This window comes from Rosa rugosa, chromosome 2 (genome assembly GCF_958449725.1).
Source record: "Rosa rugosa chromosome 2, drRosRugo1.1, whole genome shotgun sequence".
Lineage (NCBI taxonomy): Eukaryota > Viridiplantae > Streptophyta > Magnoliopsida > Rosales > Rosaceae > Rosa > Rosa rugosa.
Genome location: NC_084821.1, coordinates 20099723 through 20107039, shown reverse-complemented (window position 1 = coordinate 20107039; position 7317 = coordinate 20099723). Strand labels below are relative to the sequence as shown.

Here is a 7317-nt window from a genome sequence, read left to right as displayed (position 1 = left end):
GGTGAGTACAATGCTGGACGGATCATGAGGTTTCATCAGCTAATCAATGCTATGTCTGTAGCTGAGAAACATGACAACATCCTCGTGAAGAATTATACAAGGCCCGTTGGAACTAAGAGCGTTCTCGAGGTGAATTATAATGCACCTAAAGGGCGCAAGGATCGGAACCCTAAGAATAAGGGACATTATGGACGTGTAGGTCCATACGACCGCCCTAAAAAGGAAGGATACCGCCAAAATGGAGCGGGAACACGTGGCAAACATGCCACACGTGGGAGAGGTGGCCGCGGCGCTGGCGGCCATGGTGGAGCCTCCATGGGCCACGGTGGTGGCGCAAATCCCCTTAGGGGACGTCCACAAGGTGCACAAGGTGCACATTAATTGAAGGGAGGCAACCACAATGACGTGTGTCATCGATGTGGATCAAGTGAGCATTGGTTCAAATAATGTAAAGCAAGCAATCAATTAGCCGCACGATACAAGGCATATAGGGACCTGAGAGAGCAAAAAGTCTATCTTGCCGAAGAAGGAGATGATGGTGATGACAATGATGTCAACCTCACTATAGTAGACTTCAAATCTGACAAAGAAGTACACAAGGATGCCGCATATTTTGATTAGAATAGTCCTTTATTTTTCCAAGAATTATGTAATGGCAATTATGCCTTAATCAAGAAGATGACATTTTGTATTAACTCTTTCTCACTAGGCTCATCCAAAATTAGTTGTGATGTCTAAGAAAGGTTTGAACTAAGAGAACAGTTTTACAAGAGAGCATAGCTCCTAGGGCTGGCCTGGCGAACCGTAAAACCAAAGGAACCTCACCGAAAAACCCGATTCGGTTTGGTTTTAGGGCATATGTATTTACATTTTTCTCGGTTCGGTTCCTGATGAAGTCTTATCGGTTCGGTTCCGGTTCTTGTTTTTAAAACCCCCTTGGAACCGAAATACAGATGTCAGTGTATAAGTGGATATTAGGGCCGACCTTATTTCTGTAAAATAGACCCATTCTCATTTGATCAGGCGCCAACATCCGATCTGACTAACTCCTATCCATTCGATCAAAACCCTAAAATTTCTCTAGTTCTCTCTATCGCTCACTGCCTCACTCTCTGTGTGTCCAACTCTCCATTCTCTAACCCAGACGACCAAGATGATCAAAACCCAGACGAGCAAGACGATCGCCCTCAAAGATCGGATGCAGCCCCGACAAGCAAGACCATCACGTCTTCGATTTGTGTTGGGCTGTTAGCCATCTGCGATTCGGTTGATGCATCCCCGTCTTCGACCTCCATCAATGTACGTCTGGACCCCAGTCTCATGCTTTTCTTTCACTCCCTCTATTATCCTTCTCATTCATCTTCTTCTTCTTCTTCTCTCTTCAAGTTTCAGTCTTTGATCTTTCAATTATTTTCCATAGCCGTTGACTTCAGGCGTTTGACTAATGGACCAATCGGTTATTGATGACATCTTCAGCCGTCTTCTTGAAGTCCGAGGCCGACCCGGAAAGCAGGTGCAGGCGTGTAGCTATCGGAGTCCGAGATCCGACAACTCTGCTCTGCCTCTAAAGATATCTTCTTGCAACAACCCAATTTGTTAGAGCTTGAAGCATCCATCAAGATTTGTGGTATAAAAATTCAAACTTTGTTCTTGTTTGTTTCGAAGTTTCAATTTTTGATGGTTTTTGCTTACTGGGTTTTATTTACTTGGTTGAATTTGGAATCCTATGTGGTTAATTTGGCAACCCATTTATTCGATTTGATTAGGCAATTACTTGGTCATGGTTGGTACTTTGATAATTCACAAAGATCATATAATAATTGTGGTGGCTAGGGATGTAATATGATATACATTTGGGGGATGTGCATCACGAGCTGGAAATCATGAGGAATCAGAGTCCATATATGCACCTTTTCATGATTCACCTACCACTAAGCCCTAAAATTCATATCAGTAAATATCTGTGAGATCCATATCAGGTTCACAGTACTTGATTATTTATCTTTATTAATTCTATGTCCTTTTAACTATATATGTTGCTTATATAGTTTGTATTCTTTGCAAGACCTTATCAACCTCAGGACCACTTTTTTTTTTTTTTTGGGTGCCCATAAAAAGCCCCAGTTAGCTTGCATCAAATCAAATCAGAATCAAAAACCAGTTTGAGGAGTATCAATTACTTTTTATGTAAATAGAATTATGAACTTATATGTTATGCATCAGATGTATTCAAACACCCACTTATGGAAAAACACCAAGCCTTTGAAAGACACACTGCATTATTGTTTTCTATTAAGGCAGCTTGTCATTTATCATCACAAAGTTCACTTGCTTTATGAACCAGAAATAACCACATCTCACATTTTCTTTGTTTAGTATTTTGGGATGTGGAAGACTCTTGTTTTTAGGATGTGGAAGACTCCCATTGTTTTGATTAAACGTAGGGCATAGTGTGGTGACCCGAGAGGGGGGGTCCCACAGCGCCGCGACCCCGAGCCAATGAGAAATCGACATGTCGCGCATGACATCCCGATGACTCATCAACCCGAAACCGCAAGGCCTTTTGGGTTTAGTTGGTTGGTTCACAAAACATTTTCTTGGACAAGTCATTCTAGCAACCAAACAACACATTTTCAAAAGCGGAATTCGAAATGGGCTAAGAGTTTTGGGCTTGCGATCGGAGCCCAATTTGGAAAATAAACAGATCACTAAGTAACTACAAGTATGGGAGACGCGCCCCAGGGTTACGGGTCTCCCGGAATTTTTTTGTAAATGAGTAGGAAATAAATAAATAAATAAAAAGTAACTAAACCAGTGATTTCAAAACCCAACAAGGGGCCAAAACCTTCTTTTAAATAAGTCAAAGAAGAATGCGCCAAACCGAGCCATATGCCTCATTCGTACGCTCCCCGACCACATGCTCGAAACCTGCACACTATAGTAGGGGTGAGCTTTCGTCCTCGCATGCCCAGTAGGGGCCGACCCAACCATGCTAGGTTTGAAAAATAATATACTTGAAAATATTTACTACATAATATTGTGCACGTTTATCGAAAAATGCTTTAAGAAAAGTGGCAACCACAAACATTTGTTTTCTTTCATAAAACATGTGCAGTATGCTTCACACACTTGGAGCTCCGAGATACTTACCTGCCGGCTAAAGTAAAATAAATCAGTGACCGACCTGGTTCGTCCTGAGTACGAGAACCGGCCAACTACTCTGTAGTACTTCCGACTACAAGTAGCGAAAGTGTCCATTTCCTGGCTCTGAGTCTCCTATGACTGGTTCACTGTCTATACTTATCTTTCCTCGACAAACATAGGAGCACAGCCCCCTCCGGAGGTTCACGGTTATCGACACCGTGGGATCCCTAGGAATCTACGCGTCTAGGTCCCATTCACTTTCAGGTCACAAGTACACACATACAAGGGTACAGTATCTCAACATGCAAGTCTAGCCTCGGTTTTCACAATTTGCAATTATCAGTTCTGAAAACACATGTATCACGAGGCATCGACTGATGAACAACCAAAAATGTTCTTGCAGGCAACATACTATCTTAGTATAGCATTCCACATATACTGAAAAGCCTCTAACAAGGAAGGGACAGCTCACCCTACCTGGAATTGGAGTGCTCGTCCACATTCTGGTTCGTTCCCGACTTTCGATACTTCTTCCAATTTCATGTGCACATGCTCGAGTCCTTTATAATAGAAATTAAACCAATAAGTAATTTGACTTCATTATAACTCAACTAACCGAGCAACCAAAACATTTACTTATTTTCCCTATAGTCCATCGGATTATCCTTTAATCGAACAATGATCTAGAACTTGTGTTTATAGAATTTTCCTTTAGTGGATAAATTCTATTATCCATTCCCAAACAATCCAAATCCAAATGATGTAGCATTTGAATCATTTAGGATATGGTGATTATACTTATTTCCTTAATGTACTTCAAGTCAACCAGTTTGACCATTCTTAACTTAACCATTAAATATTAGCAAACAAATAGTATTTACCATTCCCGAATGATCACTTTCTTATGATAACTTTGGGATATGGCAACACTAGAATGCTCCGATTTTTTTAACCTTATTTCTTGAACGTTAATCCAATATCCTAGTTTAACTCAAACAAATAAAATCCACCATTTTCATTTCCGAACCCCACTCGACATCGGTGATTACTCACTTTCTTTAACATTGTTCACAAAATTAACTCATTTTCAAAAATGGTCCTTTCTCATTAATCAGTTTCCTTCTATGCCAAACATAGCCATTCACACACACATAACCTCATTCACACCAACTCATACCAACTCATTCACATTCAGCCGAGTACTATAGAAAAAATTTAAGCACATCCATTTCCACTCATTCCTTTCAATTTCAAGTGATACAATACAACCATAGCACATAGAAACTCATTTCTTTCATCATGCCATTACCTTTTTCATACCCATTGCAACTTCTCCCTCGTAGGTGGTAGCCTCGGCTAATTAACCTTGACCCAAACTCCATGGGTTTATCTCCACCACAGAATAACAGTTTTAGTTAATCTCAGTATCCCACAAAATTTAAATTCACAACTCAAAGGCTTGGATTTCTTACCCTATATCTGTTCTGCCAAGACCAAAATCTCCATAACGTGTTGCTCCTTGCAGTCCTCCTTTGTCCCTCATCATCCCACTAAAAACTCAAATCGAAACCAAGACCAGAAGCTCCCCTTTTCATTTGGATTTCCATCGTCTCCTCCAAGTCCAGGATTTCCAGAATATGAACCCAAACAACTCAACATCAATAACCTACTATTTCAACACTGTAACTCAACCAAATAATGAAAGGGGGCTTCAAAAATGGCTTACCGGAACGATAGGACTACGCCGGCAAGGTTCACGGCGGCGTCAAGGTTTCTCACGTGCCAGCGGCGGCTCTGGTCGGAATCGGAGGTCCAGGTTAGGGGCTATTCTAGACCTTGAGATGCTGACTCCGTGTATGGTGGTCGTGTAATTCAGAAACGGCTAGGAAAAGAAAAACGACGACATGCAGAGCTACGGTTTCCGGCGAGCTAGCACAGCGTTTCCTGGCTTCGGTGGGTGGCGGAACTTCTGGGTTTTGCTCCTCGTTGCTTGCTGAGTCAGGCGGCGGCGGCGTTGTGGCGAGGTGATGACCGGAAATCAGAGAAGGCCAACGAGCAGTGGCGTCGCTGCTTCGAGGAACCCGTGCGGAGGCTGGAGGCGATGCATGTCGACGGTGAGACTCGGGCTTGGGTCAGTTTTGGGTGCGGCGTCGATTGGTGGTGGCGGTAACAAGAGCTGGTGGCCGGAGATGGAGTTTCCGGCGCTGGCAGAGGGAGAAGGTGAGAATGAGAGAGTGAGGTCGGGGAGAGAGAGGGTGCGGCCGAGAGTGAGGGAGAAAATGAGAGTTTAGGTGTTAGGGTTTTCCATTTTTCCTATTTATACTAGCGCGTGAGAAATGTCGAATTTGCCCTCGCGTCAAATTACGTAATACTCCTTGCTGATCGCTTTCGGTTTTCGGGCTCGTAACTTTTATTCGTTTTTCACCAACGATTTCTCTAACAGACTCAATGTTCAAATTCGCTACAACCCAATTCGTATCCTACTCCAATTTACTTCGACAATTTATCTCGATAAATTCTAGTAACAATTTAGGCCCAAATGGAAGAACATTGGCCCAAACGAAAATTATAGAGCCCAAATTGTGATCACGACACCAAAATAATTTCTGAAATCGATTTCTTCACTTAGATCACCTTTTAAAAATTAAACAAAATTTACGGGGGCTCACACATAGGCTATAGCCCATTACTGTGGGTGCTTAACTTCCTTAATTACATAGCATCTTTGATCACTCTGTGAAGGGTTCCATGTTCTTTGTTGGGTAAATGAGCAACTAATCCGATAAGAAGATGTGAATGGATTACCTAACAATTAAGGTAGGGTATCTTTTTTTTTTTTTTGAAACGTTAAGGTAGGGTATCTTTGTGTTTCTGATATTTTTTATGTGAACATCTCTGTCATGCCTTTTTCTCTGTCATGTCTCCTAAAAAAATATATAGGAGAATGAAATTTGTTGTGTCAATTTGCTGATTTTTGTTTTTGAGAAACTTGATAATTGATGGAGAAGGAGTAAGGAATTTTGTTTTTTTTTTTTTTTATATAGAAGAACCTAATATGTTTTTTTTTAAGATTCTGTGCAGCCAAAACTCTGAGACACTTGACTTTCATTCTTCCGCCATGGCTTCAACAAGGAGAAGCATGTACCTAGAGCAGTAAACCCAGTTTTTAAAGGTAGTTTTCTCTCTATCCATTTCTGGTCTTCTCAAATTGTACAGATTCTGCTCAAATGGTAAATGGGTTTTCTTTTGCTTGCTCTGTTTTGCTCAGTTTTGTGCTTTGTTAACTGTTAATGAAAAAAAGATATTTGCATCTGTTTTGAGGCTAGGAAATATTGCTAAACAAAATTGCTTGTCGTCTTCATTTCAGGCCAGGAAATATTGAGGTTGTACATACGCTTGCAGCTTGCTGCCTTTGAGATCTACTTCCATGTCCGCAACATCTGCTAGCTCCTCTAACCCATCTGCTTCCAGTGACGAACCATCCGCTCGCAATGACATTGTGCTTGCAAGCAACAACCCCGCGGCAGAACAACCAAGAGCTGCTCCATTGAGACTTTGAATTGCTCGGTTTGATGTTGATTGTTGATGTTGATGTTGATTGTTGATGTTGAATGTTGATGTTGATGTTGTACTATTTCAATTTTAGGTTTGTTTCAGTTTGAGACTTTGAATTTCTAATTTGTTATGTTGATGTTGATTGTTGAATATGTAGATTGTAGATAATGTTGAGTTTTATGAGTGAATGGTATTTGCAATATTGAATCATTTGAATGTATGTATGGAAATCAGGAAAACTAGAAGCTGGAGACCAGAAAAGGCTGAAAAACAGTTTGTCTATATGGAAAAACCGAGGACCCGATAGTGGAACCGAACCGATCTTGGAACTGAAAAACCGAGTGTGAAACCGAACTGAGTTTGGAACCGAAAAACCGACCCGAGAATGGTCGGTTCGGTTCTATATCGGTTCTTGATACAAAAATCAACATACCCAAACCGTTTATCTCTTCTCGGTTCCGGTTCCGGGTTCTGGATTTAAAACCATAGAACCGACTCAGGCCAGCCCTAATAGCTCCACCAAAATCTTGACTTACCTTACCTGGTCACAATCAAATTGGAGTTACCAAATGGATTGAGTGACTACGATTTGTCTAACTTTGATTTTATTTTGGATTA

At 41.3% G+C, this 7317-nt stretch overlaps 1 long non-coding RNA gene across 1 annotated transcript; it reads left to right on the top strand.

Annotated features, from left to right (window-relative positions):
• Nucleotides 1-1056: 1056 nt before the first annotated feature.
• LOC133729532 (uncharacterized) lies at nucleotides 1057-6879 on the top strand. The gene is made up of 4 exons (XR_009856415.1): nucleotides 1057-1299; nucleotides 1477-1627; nucleotides 6215-6316; nucleotides 6512-6879. It is a non-coding gene; the product is annotated as an uncharacterized LOC133729532 (long non-coding RNA).
• Nucleotides 6880-7317: the final 438 nt, after the last annotated feature.